At 31.1% G+C, this 21,586-nt stretch overlaps 1 non-coding gene across 1 annotated transcript; it reads right to left on the bottom strand.

Annotated features, from left to right (window-relative positions):
• Positions 1–13,196: 13,196 nt before the first annotated feature.
• On the bottom strand, positions 13,197–13,301 carry LOC144257364 (U6 spliceosomal RNA). Its single transcript, XR_013344447.1, has one exon. It is a non-coding gene; the product is annotated as a U6 spliceosomal RNA (small nuclear RNA).
• Between the last annotated feature and the right edge of the window lie 8,285 nt (positions 13,302–21,586).

Genomic DNA, 21,586 nt, shown 5'->3' with positions numbered 1-21,586 from the left:
TCACATGCCCATCCTTAGCTGAAGGATAATTAAGGACAAGGAGGAAGTAATGTGGATATATTAGGATATAAGAGTTTCTCTGTCAATTTGTGTTTGTGTGTGTGTGGCTTTGCATACCATAGGATGGTGAATAAATGAGCATAAAATTTTGGAGGTCTACTTCTCATGATTAAGTGTCAATCTAGCCATATATATTCAAACCAAATTATAGAAATAAAAAATCTGGGCTCCCATGTTTCACATCAAAGACTGAGAAAAAAAAGTGTTGAAAGAAAGTGATAGATAGATAGATAGATAGATAGGGTCAGGCATATTGTCAATGTGTATTTCTGTAAGCATTAATTCTGTCACTTCTACCATCCTCTTTCTAAATAAAATTTAGGCTACCTTTTCTTCTTTTTTTAAGACAACAGAGCTCACACATAATCTTCACCCTTTCTTGGGTAACATCTGTCAATATAAAAATATATAAAATAAATATAAAAATAATAGCAATGATGATAATAGTGACTGTAATTATTATAATGCCAAATTTTAAAAATTCTATGTTCCAGCATGTATTGAATTTATAAAGTACCTGTATTTTCAGTATAGGATCATATTGATTATATATATTCAAAATATATGAAATCTAAAAATTTCACCTTTGACAAGTATACATCAAAATTGTTTGTCAAGAAACTGTGCCTAATAATATCAGAATCTATAAAGAACAGATAATATACAATGTGTGTTGCAAGATTAATTCTTTTTCCTGTATAAAGAAGAAAAGATAATAAATAATGTGTTTTGCAAGAATAATCATTCTTCCAATGTAAAAACTTTTTTAAGTGAAAAATAAACATGGTAATATTAAGATATAGTAATTAATTCTATTTTGAAATATGTATCTGTACATAATGAATCAAAAGCTCTCAAAAGTGTTAAGAAAAAGATAGGATTGTTTGAAAATGAGAATTTAGGAGAGAGTATTTAGAATTAGGTTATAATAATTCTTCATTACCATTAAAAATAATTTTTCAGCTGTTGGAAAATTAGTAAAAATATGATCCAGATCTGATCTGGACATAAATGACAAATATATTTCCAAAAATTACAATAAAATTTCCTATTGTTTCACTTTAAATTTTATAATTGACTAAATATTTGTTACTTCCATTGGATTTGTACTTTTTGTATTTTGCTACTAATAATTTACATGAGAGTTAGTATGCAATTTGACTTTATATTTCATATGTGTTATATAATGTGATATGTTATTTTAAAAACACACTTTATATTTAGTAAGTGTTGACATATTCAAATTACACATGATATTAAAATTGATAATTTAATGTTTCCATTGTTGTTTTAATCTGGAAGTATAATTAAAACTGATAATAAAATATTGCCATTGCTATTTTCCTCTGGAAGTATAATTAAATGATAGTAATAGTGTCAGAAAATGGAAAAGATTAAAAAACAAAGATGAGGAAGGATGTGAGTTACAATATAATTTTAAATTAACATTTAGAAAACACTTGGAAAATAATTTTCTTAATAAATTCTTAAGACAGAATTATGTAATAACCAATCTGCCTTAGCAGCCCCTGGCAGAGCCATGCATTAAACCCTCATATCACACAAAACTTAAGAATGCATAACGTAAGTAATAAACACTGGTTCTGAAGATAAAAGTACTTCACTATTTAGAAAAGTACACCATGCTGAAAGATAAGCAAGGTGAGAAGAAGGTACAAGATGAAAAGAAGAAAGAAGAGAATTTAACCTTTCTAAATGTCCATGTGGAGATGAAAAGTAAGAGACAAGAATCAAGTGTTCAAAGATACAACTCATTGTGAGGAGAGGTGTGCAGAATATCAATGAAGAAAATATTTGGTATTTCATCTTCATATTAAAGCATAAGAGTTACAGACAGAAAAGTATAACAAATTAGTTCCATCACCAACAATAAGGTAAAGGGAAGATGAAAAGAACATATGCATTCACACATGTTTCATGCATAATGTAATCCAAAAGACACATGTTGATCCTATTGTTGCAGAAATGAGAAGAGTGAATTTTACAAATAAAGATAAAAACTATCAAATTGAGGCTAAGAAATAATATCATCTATGACATTTCAAAGAAATACCTCAAAATCTTATAGTAAAGAAAGCTTGAATATGAGGAACATAGACATTAAGTTTTGTTTATTTTGTTCATTCCTCACTCCATCTAGTCCATTCCTTCACAGCATAGCAGTGACTGGAGTGTAAAAACACACTTCATATCATCTCTTGCAATTAGGCTCCTGAAGTACTAGATTCTATGAATGAAGTACAATTGTAGAAAATTTAGAGGTACAGCAGTTGCTATCTTCCTGCAGTTGTGGGATCTGGCAGGCAAATTTTATTAGATGTATTTGTGATTACTGAGTTCCACTTCCAGTATCCATACACCTGGACCATGATTGTGCAGTTGCAGTGGTGAAAGTCAATACAGGAGAAGTTTTCTCATTTCTGGATTACCACGAGGGTCATATTACCTAGGAGTTAGTGGGGTGGTGATCCCCTGACTTTCCTGTACCCAGCCTTTCCAAACACAATTGATCATCTGATTCCCTTGAAATAGCTATAGGAGTTTTATGTGTTAAACTATGATTGATATAAAGAGAGCACAGATAGACCAGGAAAGTGCAAAGTAAAAGAAAGCAAGGGATAAAGAACAAAAGAGGAAAAAGTTTGGTATTATTTAGTAGAATTAGGATACCATTGTTTCAAATATGCAAGGTAAGAATACAAGATGACATCTGCCTCACTTGCCAATTCTGTGCCATTGAGAGTTATAGAAGCTATTCCCAACTTCAAGAGAGGAGGAAAATATATTCTTAATTAAGCATATTTTTTTTAGAAAACACATTACACACTTGTTTTTTTGTTTGTAATATGAAGTCTCCACTAGAATGCAAACTAAATAAGGAAAAAGAGTATTTGGTTTATTGATATATCTTTGGTACAGAGAAGAGTGCCCAGGATATGGTAGATACTCAATAAAATTTAGATTGCTTAGTATTTAATAATATAACTCTAAAACGAGAAATTCGTCAATCTAAAATAATTAAAATATTTCATATAAAATGTCAATTACATTATATTGTAGGAAGTAATTAATTTTAAGAGAATAGTTCATACAGAATAAATTATTTTAAAAGTTTAAATATTTAATGATCCAAAAGAAAACTTTGGAGGGCTAGAAATGTACCTCAGTGATACAGCACATGCCTAGTTATATGCAAGGCTTTGAATTCAATTCCCAGCACCTCAAAAATCAAAACCAAGAATAAAAGTTACTAGTTCTAGCAGCCTGTTAAATAGACACCCAGAAACTCTTCCTGCTGCAAAGGCTTGAAATTTTAACATTTCTATAAATGCATCGTTTAAAATAAATTAAATTAAAAACTCTTTTTTTATTGTTTTTGGATTAAAACTCTTAATGCCACTAATACAGTAGACCACAAACAAGGTCACTCAGCACATGACTGAAAGAATGTATTGGCTGCTCTGAGATGAAACAAATGATTTTCTAGCAGGAAAAGGGTCTTAAATGCCTATGACACAGGAGAAGGACATGAGATCTCTGCACCATGGGAGATGGAAGTTGAAAGTAAATTTCACATAAATCAGGAATCATCAAATGACATCATAATTAGTAAAAAGGTAGAGAAAGAAGAAACAAAGAAAAAAAACTAACTGCAAGTGAAGGAAGATAAAGAAGCACCTCTTTAACTACCTGTATTATTGGTTGGGAAGAAATAATCTCTAAATAATTTGGAACCATAACCTGTAAAACACATGGCTTTGAATTTGGAATTATATGGTACAAAATGCATGCTGTGATTTGTATATGATCTAACTGTGTCCCCCTAAACATTCATGTGTTGGGAGTTTGGTCCCCAGGGTGGCAGTATAGGGAGGTGATGTGACTCTTTAGGGCTGGGGTTTTGGCTCAGTGGTTGAGTACTTGCCTAGCATGCCTGAAGCCCTGGGTTCTATCCCCAGCACCACATAAAAATAAACAAATAAAAAATATTTAAAAAACAATGGGATCTAGTGGAAGGTCCTTAGATCACTGGGACTCTTCCCTCAAAAGAGATTAATGAACTTCACATACAACTCCTTAGTAGGTCTTGCAGGAAAGTTATTGTAAAAAGCTGATCCTGGCACCATCAGTTCTCTCTTCTTTCTTTTCTGGGATGTGATCACTTGCTGTTGCATGCATTCCTGTCATTACCATCCACCATGATTTAACACAGCCAAGAGGACCCTGAATTGGTATAAGCCTACGTAGGTGCCATGTTCTTGAACCTCTAGAACTATGTCCTGCATAAACCTATTTTCTTGCCTTAGACATTTTGTTATAGACATGAAAAGCTAAATAACAGTGTTTAACTTAAAATTTTCATAAATGTCAGTCTCTGATTATTGATACTGCCTGAATTCCTGGAAAAATGAATACATAACCACTCTTCAGAGAAATGTTCTTCACCAGGATTGTATATGATCCATACATTAATTCATTTAAATGTGCTCATGTTGGCTAGGGATATAATTCAGAAGCAGAGAACATGCCTACCACATGTGAAGCCTTAGGTTTGATCCTGAGCAATGCAAAAAACAAAAACAAAACAAAGAAACAACAACAACAACAAAGTTGGATGAAATTGCTCATGTTATTATAATATTATGAAACACATGAGTAAAAATCAACATGCCCAAGAAGTGTCAATTTATATTCATATGTGTTTATACACATGTGCACATGATTAAATAAATTGAATATGAACCTCTCTGAAGCTTTTTCTAAAACTCATGGATATAATTTTTATAGCTTATTATTCAATGAAATAAAATTTCAGTTTATTAAGTTGAAGCATTTTTTAATGTTTTATTTGGAACCAAAGTAATGATAAGCAAAACAAAAATTGCCTTTTTTTTTTAACTAAAGCTCAAACAAATTGAAGTACAACATCAATCCCCATCATCTGCATATCTAATTTCCTTTAATCTTACCTCCAGCCCCTCATATGGACCTACCATGTAGGCTGTCTCTTTTTAGAATATTTATGGTTTTATTTCAAGACAAAGATGAATTATTTTAATAGTAAGTCTTCTATATTCCTTTCAAAAAAAAGTAAAAAAAAAAGAAATCTTCCCAATTTTTCAGAACCCCTATTCCTACAAATTTTGTAAAATAAAAAACAAATGTACAGCTTTTATAGAAAGTTATATTAGGAAAATTTTGTTGACCCAAGCTACTTTCATATTTAATTAGATGAGATTTCTGAACAGAAGTCAATTTATGTAGTAAATGTTTCTTCTTAGAAGGTGAATAGCTGAGAAATCTTGGTTTCAGCTTTATTGGGAAAGCAAATATCTATCTTATTTTTCCTTTTGTTTCTGTATCTTTTCTATTTTTTTTTTTTTTTTGATTAAGAACCAAGTTAAACCTCACATCCTCCTTCTCCTTCTTCCTTCTTCCTTTTGAATGGGTAAGGGCTCTTGGAGAAATCCAAAAAATTGTAGCAATAACTTCTGCTACATTTTCATGGTTCCATCCTCTAGCCATTCATTATAGCTCTATCTGCCAAACTACTATTCATTTCTAATACTGCTTTTCCATGTCTCCACAATATAAACCCATGTTTTCTTTATATCCCAGCTTAAAATCTCCTACTTGTCATATTTTATTAATTTTCTTTGTATCTTGCAATATATCATACAAGTAAAACAGCAAAAAATTAAATATTTGTATATTAATCCAAGTGTTTGTATTTTATTTGAGTAAAAATCTTTATGAAGCATGGAATTTTATTGGCATCAGTTTTCTAAATGTCATAAAAAATTTCAAGAATTTAGAGATAATGATTTTTATTATTAATATTACTTAGACATTCAAATTAAGAATTATAACATCCACAAATGATTTTTATAGGTCAAATTAAACAGACCTAAATTTTTGCTTATATTAATCTGATACTTTAATGTACTTTGCAATCTTACTGATGATATATAGTTACACATTGCTGTTTTTATCTAAATAGTGTTCTGATGATTTTCCTTTACTTCCTTTAGGGCTTCCTTACTCTATATAACACTCTAAAACACAGAAACACACACACACACACACACTTCTTCTTTATGCCTATTCTGTAAGGAAAAGAAGTTAATCCTCTGTACTATATGAGCAGAATAAGTTGATGTGATGAAATCCTACTGTTACTAGTTGGTTGAAACATAATGAATCTATACCAGATCTTACAGTTACAGCTACTAAGATCAGTACCCCTAACAACCCTGTGCTATCCAGTGTATCCATTTGTAAAGCAAGCTTACAAAGGATCAGCTGCAACTTAAGGATACTAAAACTGTCCTTTTGACAACCTCCTAAGGGAAACTAAACCAGTAACATCTATTATTCTATCTATGATTGCTCAGGATTCCATATTATACAGAAGCATCTAGGAGGTTATGGAAAGTGGATTGAATGAGTTTGTTGCTGATCTCAACTACAGAGGGGAAGGTTAAAGATTTCCCAAAGGCTACCTTTAGCAAATACTTCTTCTGGTCTAAAAATTATGCAAATCCTTTGTGTTTTTCTGGGACCTTTCTACCCAAAGACAATTCTCTGTTCCCAAGACTTAAATTTTTGTGCCTAATGGAGAGAAGAAGGAGGTAAGACAATGTCTGTTACCCTCTTGATGGAGGAATTTTCTTCAAATATTTTCTTAGATAATTTTTTATCTATTTCTTGCAATATTATAGACCAAATATACATCTACTTTAGCTCTCCAGTGTCTGTTTCTGAGGAGAATAATCTGAGGGGATTACTTGAACACAATGAGATATAGGGTCTATAATTATTGCACATATTTAAGTAACATTTTTTTTTATAGTTGATGGATGTATTGTAGTGTTTTCAATCACTAACGGTAGGTCCATAAAAGGGCTTGTCTATGTCTTAAAAACATATGGTATCTGCTCACTAGATATTCATTGTATTGACTTGATTTCATTACCAGTTTTTGGAAGAAAGGCATCAAATTAATCTCCAAGGATATTTTCCTTCACAACTATTAGATTTCAATATAAATATTTGACATTACTTTAAATTCATATTTATTCATATTAACTCTTCTTACACATATATTTATTATAATGTAACTTTTATTAATATTAAAAAATTATGAGAAATATATAATTTACTGATGGAAAGACAATTACAGAATCTTGGTAAAATCACTTTGCTCTGAAGGAAATTAAGACAAAAGAAGAAGCAAGTTAATCAAGATCAAAACCCAGTTTCCTGCTGCTGGGTGCCTTTTCTGGTATAAGCTGTTACTTTTAGCATAGCTATCTGCTATCTATTTATTCCAAAATTGCTACCTTACAAGTAGGTGTGTTTATAGTTAAAGTAGCACTTCAGCAAAATATCAGCACCTTTTATTAAACAAAGTCCAATTAAAAATTTGAGAGAACTTTCAATTAAATTAACAAATTATTTATCACCTAAGCATGTTCATTGTTTATTTTTTCCAAGTTACTTGAAAATATACTGTCAAGTGGATATGAAGAACTCAATTCATTGTTAAACTGTATTTGCAAGAAATGACCAAATTTCATTGATAAAATTAAGCTTTCATTCATATTTTAAGCCCATTTTTTGCATATTTCTATGATGAAGTATTTTTCATAAACTAAAGCTTGTTCAACTTGCAAGAGTCCTGTGAAATCATAAGTGATCATGTTTTAAGCTATTTTAAAGTCCCAATTTTCCAGGTGGCATGTTTTATTTATTTTTAATTGAATGTTGTCCAGGAGAGTTAACAGTATTTTTGTTTTATTCTCTCTCTTCTCTCTTCTCTCTCTCTCTCTCTCTCTCTCTCTCTCTCTCTCTCTCTCTCTCTCTCTCTCTCTCTCTTTAAATAAATATGTGTGTGTGTGTGTGTGTGTGTGTGTGTGTGTGTGTGTAAAGGCTGGCTAAGATACACAAAAACAATTTTAGAGGCACTAAACTAATACTATGTTGGAATAATCAGTAAGTTTCTGCAATATGAACAATTTACACATATATGTGCTATTATATACCCATAGCATTCATATATTAAGGTGACTAGCATCAAATTGGCACAAAATCAGAATCCCAAGGATAATGTTTAAAACTGATGAAATAACTACTCAGAAAAATGATTTATGTAATATAGTGCATTATTATTTTGCAGACTACAAAATTATAATGTAAGCACCAATTTCTATACAAACAGTGGAAAATTTTAGGAATTTAAGAAATATAATGAATATTAAATTAAAAATATGCATGGTACTGGTATCAAAACAGGTGGGTGGACCAATGGTACAGAATAGAGGACACAGAAACCAATCCACAAAACTACAACTATCTTATATTTGATAAAGGGGCTAAAAACATGAAATGGAGAAAGGATAGCATCTTCAACAAATGGTGCTGGGAAAACTGGAAATCCATATGCAACAAAATGAAACTGAATCCCTTTCTCTTACCATGCACAAAAGTTAACTCAAAATGGATCCAGGAGCTTGATATCAAATCAGAGACACTGCGTCTGATAGAAGAAAAAGTTGGCTACGATCTACATATTGTGGGGTCGGGCTCCAGATTCCTCAATAGGACACCCATAGCACAAGAGTTAATAACTAGAATCAACAAATGGGACTTACTCAAACTAAAAAGTTTTTTCTCAGCAAAAGAAACAATAAGAGAGGTAAACAGGGAGCCTACATCATGGGAACAAATTTTTACTCTTCACACTTCAGATAGAGCCCTAATATCCAGAGTATACAAAGAACTCAAAAAATTAGACAATAAGAAAATGAATAATCCAATCAACAAATGGGCCAAGGACCTGAACAGACACTTCTCAGAGGAGGACATACAATCAATCAACAAGTACATGAAAAAATGCTCAACATCTCAGGCAGTCAGAGAAATGCAAATCAAAACCACCCTAAGATACCATCTCACTCCAGTAAGATTGGCAGCCATTAGGAAGTCAAACAACAATAAGTGCTGGCGAGGATGTGGGGAAAAGGGCACTCTTGTTCATTGCTGGTGGGACTGCAAATTGGTGCAGCCAATTTGGAAAGCAGTATGGAGATTTCTTGGAAAGCTGGGAATGGAACCACCATTTGACCCAGCTATTCCCCTTCTTGGTCTATTCCCTAAAGACCTAAAAAGAGCATGCTACAGGGACACTGCTACATGGATGTTCATAGCAGGACAATTACAATAGCAAGACTGTGGAACCAACCTAGATGCCCTTCAATAGACGAATGGATAAAAAAAAAATGTGGCATTTATACACAATGGAGTATTACTCTGCCTTAAAAAATGACAAAATCATAGAATTTTCAGGGAAATGGATGGCATTAGAGCAGATTATGCTAAGTGAAGCTATCCAATCCCTAAAAAACAAATGCCAAATGTCTTCTTTGATATAAGGAGAGTAACTAAGAACAGAGTTGGGAGGAAGAGCATGAGAAGAAGATTAACATTAAACGGGATGAGAGGTGGGAGGGAAAAGGAAAGAAAAGGGAAATTGCATGGAAATGGAAGGAGACCCTCAGGGTTATACAAAATTACATACAAGAGGAAGTGAGGGGAAAGGGGAAAAAAACAAGGGGGAGAAATGAATTACAGTAGATAGGGTAGAGAGAGAAGATGGGAGGGGAGGGGAGGGGGGATAGTAGAGGATAGGAAAGGCAGCAGAATACAACAGACACTAGTATAGCAATATGTAAAACAGTGGATGTGTAACCGATGTGATGCTGCAATCTTTATACGGGGTGAAAATGGGAGTTCATATCCCACTTGAATCAAAGTGTGAAATATGATATGTCAAGAACTATGTAATGTTTTGAACAACCAACAATAAAAATTTAAAAAAAATATGTGAAGTAAAATATAAGATTTGTGATTTATTGTTACTGAAGTTCAATCTGCACTCTCATACAACTGGTCTTGATTAGAATATAAAGTCATGTTGATTACTGGTTTGAAAACAATTTCCATAAGATAATGTGTAGAATCTTAAAGTTGATTTTGCATTTTTGGTATTGGAGAAATATTATTATTATACAAGTAGATACTTATCTTTAAGTAACAGATCAAGGTTTGGCAAATATAGTAAAAGAAGTAAAATTAGAGGAGTGGGGGGAGATGTGGAGGGTAAAAATCATATATTGGGAATTTGAACCAAAAATAACATTGATTTTATCAATAGCATTTGCTTAGCTAAAATATATTTCTTCTAAAATAAGGAAAATTTTATTAGAAAATAAAAATATAAGTAAGGAACAAATGCTGACTGCAATGTACTTCAGGATTTTAATGGGTAGTTAGAGTTTTCAGGTGTCTAAAAGCAGGATAAATAGAATGATCATTAATGTATTATTAAGTAAAAAATAAATCATATATATAGTAGCTATCAAATTTCATAACTTATTAAATCAAAACTATCAAACATCTACCTGCATGATATTTCAAGAATAATTTTAGTGACCCCAGTATTTCTAAGATAAATTTGCTGTTCATCTTGTTTCATTCATATTAATGGTGAAGAAGAACATGTGGAGCTCTGGGGTTTGTATTCATTATAAATTTCATTCCAGGAGGATAATGAAACATTTCTGGCAATATAATTCATGGTCATTTCACTTTTTGTGTGTTCAAAAAGTCACTTGGCCTGTAGAAGCAGAGCTTATTAGATCTTGCTTGAGTGGTTGTTACAAGAATACTATTCTCTAGGGTCATGTATACAGAGCTCAGTTGTATTCAATTATGCTCCATTATTTGAACCATAACTTCCCTCAAATATCTCACTGTTTTCCATGTGGCAGAACAAACTGAATCATAATTTTAGCAAATATGTCAGACGCAGAGAAACACTAAATATATATGTGTATGTATACTATTTAAATAGAAATAAATTTAAATAGTATCTAACATATTTTTCATAAATTGACATTTTTTTTCTGTGTGTGATACTATAAAACATAATCATGAGAGAATTTTTTCCACAAAAATAAATATTCTTAAATTATTACATTAAAAATCAATTCACATACACTTATTTCAATATGATTGTTGTTTCAAGTTTTGAACAAAAATGACAAAATACATAGTTCTTTGTTCCCCAATGTGAAATATTTTCACTTTCTCAGTAATAAGAAAAAGAAAATAAATATAAATATAAACTGTAAATGCTTTGAATTGCCTTGCATTGCTAAAACAGAACAAAAACAGAAAGTAAGCATTCAATTAGTTAAATGAAACATTGTATTGCTTCATTTAATGTTCAAGATAATCATGTATATTAGATGATATTCCTAGTACAAAAATGGAAGACAAAGATTATATTTCACATATAAAATGTAAAATGTTTTAAAAAATCCAAATCATCTAACTGTAGAGTAACATAACAGAAAATATGTGTGTGTGTGTATATATATATATATAAAACATAAACAGAATATATATAAAAGAATATCGTTACCTACAAAAAAGTCCCAGACTTTTTATTATAAATAAGCATCTTGACTTAACAATGAGGTTATATCTTGATAAAACTTTTTTTTTATAAATTACCAATTAAGTGATTAAAGTAGAAAAGATTTTCAGGCAGAATAAAAACAATACAGATCCTTTAAAGAAAGAGCAAACAGCAAAACTTAACACCACAATATACTGTGCTCTTTACCCTCAAAACCTCATGGCTGAACTGGAACTGGGCTTCTTAACCCCTGTTCAATATCATAACACTACGGAAGTATATGTGGCTGGTCCAGGGAAAGAAAACAATCCAAAGTTTGAAGTATGGTATTTTATTGAATGCTTATTGCTTTTATATCATCACCAATTCAAAATATTATTATGTAGAACCACTGTTATTTGGAATCATCTGTCTAGCTTAATTCCAGACTGCTGTAATGTGAGAATTGTAGTAATCTAATATTTTAAGAAAAAAATACTAAGTAGTATCTATTATAGTTTGTTATAACCGAAACTTTAGACTAACTTTTTTTTTTTTTTTATTTTGACAAGGTCTCATTGTGCTGCCTAAAGTTGGCATGGAACTCCTGGCCTCAAGAGGTCCTCCTATCTCAGTCTCCTGAGTAGCTGGGACTATAGGTGTGCCACTGTGCTAGCAAGGATGAGTAGTTTATAAATTTAAATTTTAGTTTAGGAATTTATTGCTCACAGTTTAGGAGTCTGGGAAGTCCAAGACCAAGGCAACATCAGATTCAGTGCCCACTGAGGTGCTCTCTACATTGTCATTAGTGCCTTGTTACTGCACCCAATGCAGAGGGGGCAAACAAGCTCCCTCAACCTCATTTATAAAGGATCCCATCTCATTCCTAGGACTCTTCCCTCATGACTTTGTCACCTCTGAAAGGCACCATCTCTTACTACCATCACCTTGATTATCAGGATTTCAGTATATGAATTTGGAGGAGACAGATATGTTCAGACCATAGTATTGATCAGTTCATTCATTTTTTTTTATAAGAAGCTGATATGGAAGACAAACTATTGGAAACTGAAAAAAAAATGAGCAGAGTGATATATATTTGACATGAAGAAGATAAAAACTGAACAATTGTATCTTCAAGAGTGTAATGAGGGCTGGGGATGTGGCTCAAGCGGTGGCGTGCTCGCCTGGCATGCGTGCGGCCAGGGTTCGATCCTCAGCACCACATACAAACAAAGATGTTGTGTCTGCCGAATACTAAAAAATAAGTATTAAAATTCTCTCTCTCTCTCCCTCTCTCTCCCTCTCTCTTTAAAAAAAAATAAAAAAGAGTTTAAATGAAACATTACAACCTATCAAGCTAAGGCATTGACATTATCAAATGATAAAAATCAACCAATCTGAAGAAAATCAGTATGAAAATATTCTAATGCAGTCCTATCTAGAAGAACTTTGTGTGGTATGTAAATATTCCATATCTCTGCAGTGTTCAATAAAGAATCTATTAGTCACATGAACACTTCCAATGTAGCTAATACAACTGAGGGTATGCATTTATCATAAAAGTTTTAATGTGGCTACTAATTGAACAGTGTGGTTCTAACATTGGGCCCAAACCAGTAGTTTCTTTGGAGTACTTCTCTAATCACAAAAATTTATGGAATTCTTCATGAATTTTCAGGCCCTCCTTGCTTAGGGGTCATGCTAGTCTTCTCTGTATCTTCCTAGTTGTAGTATATGCATGGCTGAAGCTAGCACTTACGCTCTGCCGGTGCTGAAAATATTTTGACTTCCTGTAAATATATGTACATTATTACCTTTTGTTCAAGTAAAAAATATAAAAACAATTCTGACACATTTTATTTTAATGTAAGAAAGGTATTGACAGGAAAAATAATTAAGAAGCATCAATTTCAATATATCTATAAACAAAAATTTTACATTATAGCTTAACTTCATGTTGAAGTCACAGAGAACTGAGATATATATATATATATATATATGCCTGATTCTGAAATTCAGTGAACATGAGACTTTGGACAGTGATACAGCTGATCTGAATTATAACATTCTCATCTATAAAATAGTGTTAATTAAAACTGTTTCCTAAAGTTGTAGAGACAAATTTTTTAATAGTATAAAGCACATAGTATGTCAAGCATTGTTATGGTTATTAGTACAAGTAAAATAACCTAAATTTACAAATATATTTAATGAAGCAATAAACAAAAATGCAATGCTTTTTATTTAAAAATGATGAAATTAATGAAATATTTATTTTACATAAAAACTTACTGTATATGGGTATATTGATACATTTAAAGAAAAAAATGTAAAGGAAGAGCAAATATTTGTGTTCTAAGAATCATATAACTTTTTTAAAAGATCTAAACATGGGGGATTTCATCAAAAATATTTTATGATTTTACTTTTGTTAATTTATTGATATCTGAATTATGAAACTATATTGATAGAAGTGTTCTCTAATATTATTTCATATCAAAAATATATTATAATAATGAGATACCAGAAGGTCATGGTGGCACATACCTTTAATCTCAGTAGGCTGATGGCAGGAAGATCACAAGTCCAAGGCCAGCCTCAGCAACATAATGAGATCTTGGCTGAAAAATATAAAAAGGGTTGGGGTTATGGCTCCAAGGTTGAGAGTACCCCTACATTCAATCTCTACCTCAAGTATAATAGAAATAATTTAATAATAATAAGGCACATAAAAATATCTTAGTTTTGGACACGGAAATTTATGTCTAGAATTAAGATATATTTTTTAAAAATCTACATTTGTTAGATATTATAAAGGCATAAATGTTTAACTAAACAATTGTAATTTTTGCAAACATTTTATTATTTCTATATATCTATATATATATTCCTATTTATTTGTGTTTATTTGGTGATATTTTATTTCCTTTAGCTAAAATATTATAAAATATTCTCTAATTCAGAGATATTTCAAATATACTGCATAAGAAAACAAAACATTTTAAACCTCCTGAATCAAACTTACTTTAAGTCATAAAATTAGTGAACTCTATAAATGCATTCTTTTAAGGAACATTAATATTTGGCATATTTATGCTTCTGATATATTAGATACATTAGATTGAGAATAATAAACACATTAGTCAGCTCCTATTCATCATAAATGGTCCTAAGACAGCACAAACATTGCAAATAAATGTAAGTCATAATGTAATTACAAAGGAAGGAGATTGGATCAACAAAAAATAAGTGAAAGGCCTTGAATCCAAGAGGTAATTGTGGAAATCTGTCCCTGATTCAGGGCAGAGCAGTAAAGGGACTTATTTTAAAAGTTTTCAAGATTTTTCAGAGTATGAGCCACCCAAAATCATGTCATTTACTTTATCTTCAGGATAAAGTATTATACCTGTTTTTTTCAAAGTGAAGACCCAAGAAAACTGCTGAGGAAGGTAACCATTTTTAATATACTCACAGCAGTTTTCATAGCAAAGCCAATTCAACAGGGACAAAGACATAGTAGGACTCTTACTCAATTTCAAGTACCTTCCCCATAGATTCAAGCTAATGCTCCCTCACATGCATCCACCACATCAACAGTTGCAGTACAGTAGCTGCAACAGCTGATAGAGCTGAAAGAGCAGAAAAAATAGATGTTATGTGTAAATAAGGAGTTTTTAGGAGATTTCCATTACACTAAGAGAGGAAAAGAGTGTTCCAGAGGAATTCAAGCCTTGTAAAACTAATACTACAATAAATATTAAATACAAAATGGAAAGACAGTGGAATGAATCGGACAAAACTTTCCTATACGTATATATGAATACACCACAGTGAATCTCACCATCATGTAGATCCACAAGACTGAGGTCCTAATTAGAATAAAACATATTCCATCTTTGCATAATTATATGAAAATGGACTCCATTGTCATCATTGTCATGTATAACTAAAAAGGCCCTATAATTTTTTTAAAAATTAAAAACAGTACAACTTCCAGCCAGATTGGCATAAACTCCACCAATGCAACTCTATGTCATGGATTGAAGGCCACTTATAAATACTACCTGAGCTTCAATGGTAATACAGATACCTTACAAAACTCTATTCCCACTCCTCCTTGCATCCCTTGTGATATTGCTGTTATTAATTTCACTTATTAATATGAGAAATATATTGCTACTTTTATAGCAAATAGTTATTAGTTAAAAATTAGGAAATTAAATCTTATTTTGCCTTTATTTCTTCTCTCATGCTCTTTCTTTAAAGGATCTGTATCATTTTTATTCTGCCTGAAAATCTTTTTCTACTTTAACCATTTAATTGGTAAGCTTGAATTGTTATTGGAGATTACCCAAAAGAAAACAAAGAGAGTTAAAAAAAAAAATAGGCTCGCTCTTCACACTTTTGTTTTCTTTGCTATACAGAACCTTTTAATTTCATGCCATCCCACTTCTTGATTTTTTATTTTATATATTGCTCTTTAGGGGTATTGTCAAGGAAGTTGGTTTCTGTGCCAACATGCTAGAGTGTTGGACCTACATTTTCTTCTAGCAAATTCAGAGCTTTTGTACTAATTTCTAGGCTTTAATCCACATTTAGTTGACTTTCATGCAGGATGAGAAATAGGGGTCAAATGTTATTCTTCTATATATAATTTTCAGTTTTGTCAGCACCATTTGTTTAAAAAGTTATCTTTTCCCCAATGTATGTTTTGGCAACTTTGTCTATGAAAATATGAACAAATATTTATATAGGTTTGTCTCTGTCTATTCTATTCTATTCTATTCTATTCTATTCTATTCTATTCTATTCTATTCTATTCTATTCTATTCTATTCTGACTTTATGGCTGTTTTGGTGTCAGTACCATACTGTTTTTTTGTTACTCTAGCTCTGCAGTATAATTTGAGATTCAGTATTGTGATGCTTCCATCTTATTCTTCTTGCAAAGGATGAAACAGACATTTCTCAAAAGAAGAAATACAAAAGTTCAACAAATTCATGAAAAAAATGTTCAACAACTCCAACAATAAGGGAAATGCAAATCAAAACTGTACTGAGCTAGGCACGGTGGTGCACATCTGTAATTCCAGTGGCTCAGAAGCCTGAGGCAGAAGAATCATGAGTTCAAAGCCAGTCTCATCAACTTAGTGAAGGTTTAAGCAACTCAGCAACTCAGCAACACCCTGTCACTAATAAAATACAAAAAGGGATTGGGAATATGGCTCAGTGGTTAAGTACCCCTGTGTTTAATACCTGGCACTAAAAAAAAAAAAAGAAAAAGAAAAAGGAAACCATATTAAGATTTTATTTTACTCCAGTCAGAATGCCAATTATCAAGAATACAAATAATAATAAGTGTTGGCAAAGATGTGGGAAAAAAATGGCACACTCTTATATTGATGGTGGGAGCGCAAATTAGTGAAACTACTCTGAAAAGCAGTATGGAGTTTCTGCACAATAACTACGAATAAAATTAACATATGATTCATCTATGTTATGGTATGTGTATGTATCCTTGGTATGTATCCAAAAGATTTAATATCAGTATAGTATAGGAATACAGCCACATAAATATTTATAGCAGCACAATTCACAATAGTGAAGCTATGAAACCAATCTAAGTACACTTCAACAAATAAATGGGTAAAGAAAATTATATATATAAAGAAAATTATAAATTACATATATATGTGTGTGTGTGTGTGTGTGCGTGCGCGCGCATACACACACACACACACACACACACACACACACAATGGAGTCTTTCTCCACCACAAAGAAGAATAAAATTACTACATTTGCCAGTTAGTAGACAGATCTGGAGACTATCAGCTAAATGAAATAAGCCAGTCCCCCAAAAGTCAAAGATGAAATGTTTTCTATAATATGTGGATGCTAATGTAAAATAAAGAAGGAACAGAAGAAAGAGAGAAATGTGAAAAAGGGGAGAAGAAATTTCATCAAGATAAACAAAAGATCAGCAAAATAGAGGATGGGATGGAGGGGGAAGAAAACAGGACAGGAAAAGAGAAGAACAGTAAAATACATCTGACCAAACTTTTGTATCTACGTATGTGACTATACCACAGTGAATCCAAATATCAAGTATATTCACAAAGCAGCAATTCAAACAAAAAACAAAAACCCTAAAAAAACTGCAGAAAAATCACTAGAGGGACAGGAGCAGGGAAGGGAAAAGTAGAGGAGGGAGGAAGTGCTGGTGACTGAATTAGAGCAAATTACATTCCATGCTTTTGGGATTATGTCAATTTATATCCTAATGTTATACATAACTAAAAAGAACTAATTAAAAAAACTACTTAGCACCCCCCCAAAAAAATAATAGAGGAGTAGAACAGAATATCCAAAAACTGTGGAAGAATTATGAAAGATAATATATCCATATTGAAAACAACAGAAAAGAAGAAGAGAGAAATAACCTAAAAAATAATAAACTTTAATGTTATAATGGTTTGAATTTTTTAAAAAATAAAGCCATCCACAAAGTCATGGATGAAACCCATAGTAAACAAATTATTAAAACTATATATGCCATGTTCAAATTTCAGCAAAACAAAGATAAAAATATCAAAAATCAAAGAGAGAGCCAGAGAGAGAGAGAGAGAGAGAGAGAGAGCGCAAGCGCACTTTTCAATATAGAGGAACAAGAGCAATAATAATATCAGATTTCTCTTATCAAGTCTTGAAGGTAAGAAGAGAGTTGTGTAACTATTTAAAGTATTTAAAGAAAAAAAAATCATTAGCCGATAATTCTATGTCCACTGGAAGTATCTTTCAAATAGAAGGAGCAATAGACTTTGTCAAAAAACTGAAAATATTAACTGCCAGAATTGTGTCTCAAATTTATGTTTGTGCAGAAGAAAGTTGGGAAAATGTCTTCAGATAGAATAGAAATGATATAGATCTATTAGAGAAAGAGCATCAGAAAAGGAATAAAGGAAGATAAATTAAGGTTTAATTTTTATAAGGTTAGGGATGTAATTCAGTAGTAAGAGTACTGGCCTAGCATGCATGAGGCCCTGAATTCAAATCCCAGGACCACACATACACATACAAAAAGAAGTGTTTTTAAGCCCATTTAAAAAATTAAATTTTCAAATTCTTAACTGATAACTATTTGAAAAAACAGTAACATATATTGGGTGATTATATAATATAAATAAGTTACATGAATGACAGATTTGCCATAGGAATGGAAGAAGGAGTGAAAACAGACTATTTTATAAAGTACCTGCATTATTTTTAAAACTCAAGTAGTATTTATGACTGTCCTTCAGTTAGTGACACATGTATATTAAAAACTCTATGGCAACAAATGAAAATTGACTAGGAGAAAAATCATAAAATTAAACTAGAAAATTAAATTAAAAATAGAAAAGATAGAGAAAGCTGGAAGAAAAAAGAGCAAATTTAGGAATTAAAAACTCATTCTAAGTATGGTAAATATGAAATGAACTACAAAAATAATCAATTTAAACATTAGTAATATAAATCTATCAATTAAAAGACAAACTGGAGGAGTAAATAAAACATATTTGGCTATATTTTTTTTTAATGAACAAACTTTAAAAATAAAACCACAATTAGGTTAAAAGTAAAGGGAAGAGGGACTGGGATTGTGGTTCATTGGTAGAGTGCTGGCCTAGCATGCATGAGGCACTGGGTTCTATCCTTAGCACCACATAAAAAATAAAATAAAGGTATTGCTTCCATCTATAACTAAAAAATAAATATTAAAAAAGTAAAGGAAAGAGGAAAAAAAGTTATGCTAGGAAGCTACAGTAGCTATAAAATAAGTATTTTTAAAAAGTAAAGGGAAGAGGAAAAATAAGTTATGTTAGGAAGCTACAGTAGCTATATTAATTTGAAAGAAACTTGACTTTGGCTAAATGAAAATTATGAAATATAAGACAGCTATGACATAAAAGTTGGCCAATTCTTAAAAAAAACACCATATCTTCCATGTGTATGTACCTACTAAGAGTGTCAAAATAAGTAAGACAAAAACAGAACTACAGGAAGGAATCCATAATTATCCATCAGTCTTCAAAAACTCCCTTCTAAAAATGAATAGATCAAGCAGACAGGAAATCAGTGAATATATACTTGACCTGAATTACCCTTCAATCAATTTGATCTAATTAACATTTATAAAACACTTCAATGGTATTTCTTCAGCAGTAAAATTCATGTTTCTTAAGATTGCATGAAGCATTCACCAAGAAAAGATGACAACCAGGGCACATGTTAAAAAATTGAAAGAAACCATGCTAAGTGTATCCTCAAATCACAATAGGATTAAACCAGAAATAATAGCACAATGACAACTAGAAAATCCTTGAGTATTTGGAGATTAAACATTGTACTAAATGACAGGGTGTGAGGAGAAGTCTCAAGAAAAACTTAAAAATATTTGTAAATAAATAAGAATATATTAGAAAATGTAGAATACAGTGAAAGCATTATTTAGTGAATAATTTAAAGCATTGAATGCATGCATTAATATTTTTTATTAAGAAATCAATATTTCACTTTGGGATTTTAAAGTCAAAAAAGAATTGAGTAAAGTATTTTTAGTTCAAACACTAAGAAATCAATCTAAAATCTTCTAGAAAGAATAAAATTTTTCTAAAAATTAGGTTTGTCTAAATAATAATAAAAAATAGACTTATTTTTAATTCTTAATTAGTGCAAAAGTAAAAATAGAAGAAAACATTTTAAATTTAAGTAGAATGTCTTATTGATACATACCAACATAAACAACATAGAAATTTTACTTATTTATAAGGTACATTTGATGCTTTGATACATGAATACATTGTGTAAATTTTAGGTCAGTATAATCATATATATCTTCAAATATTCATCATTTCTTTATGATAAAAAAAACTTTTGTTTCTTCTAGCTTTAAAAAATATATGGTATAACATTGTTAGCCATAATCTGTACAATAAAGCACCAGAAATTTTCTTGCTCTATTTAACTATAACTTAGTACCCATTGATCAACATTTCTCTATCCTCCTGTCCTTAGTAACCATTATTCTATTCTCAACTTCTCTGAGATAAGCTCTTTTAGATTAATATGAAATATCAATTAGTACTTGTTTTTTTGTCCCTGATTTTTTAAACTCATGTACCACATTTTCTATCTTCATTAATCAGTTGATGAACACTTCAGTTATTTTCATTTCTTAACTCTTATGACTAGTGTTGTGATTAAAATAGGAGTAAAGATGTCCTGATTTTATTTCCTTTGAATATATATCCCCTTGTAAGATTGCTGGTGGGACTATTTTCATTTTGGGGGAAATCTCTATATTAAGAAAACACATTATATATGATTTTATGTAATAATTATACATAATAATTGTATATTATTAAATAGCATATTCATGGGGCTGGATTGTGGCTCAGTGGTAGAGCACTTGCCTAGCACATGCAAGGCCCTGGGTTCAATCCTCAGCACCACATAAAAATAAATAAATAAAATAAAGGTATTGACAACTCAAACTAAAAAATAAATATAAAAAATGGCATATTCTTCTTAAATTCTTAGAAGAGATGTAGCAATATCTGGTGAAATGCTGGACAAATGTAAAAAATTAGACTAGCTCTTGGAATTGGAATGTAGCTTAGGGTTAGAGTGCCTGCTTAGGATGCATGAGGTTCTAGGTTCAATCTCTAGAACACACACACAATATAAACACACAAACACACACACGTAAAAAAAGAAAAAAAAACCATATTGTGACTGTTATGTTAGTACCTAAGTAAAAGATACAAGTTTGAAAAGTGTTTGGAATAAATAAAACAGAGAAAAATGGAACTCAAAGGAAGTATAACAGAGCGGGGTGGGGAGAAGAAAAAACTAAAGAGATTATCTTCATTTCCAAAGGAAAAAATATATATTGGGATTTACTTAACAGATAATGTTAACCAGTGAGGAATTTATAAGTATCAGTAAGAAATTGCCATTTAAGGTTTTTAAAAATTTGGATACATGTGAAAAGGTC

This window comes from Urocitellus parryii, chromosome 10, assembly GCF_045843805.1.
Source record: "Urocitellus parryii isolate mUroPar1 chromosome 10, mUroPar1.hap1, whole genome shotgun sequence".
NCBI classification, from domain to species: Eukaryota; Metazoa; Chordata; class Mammalia; order Rodentia; family Sciuridae; genus Urocitellus; species Urocitellus parryii.
The sequence above is the reverse complement of the archived record's forward strand: the minus strand, read 5'-3'. Positions and strand labels throughout refer to the sequence as shown.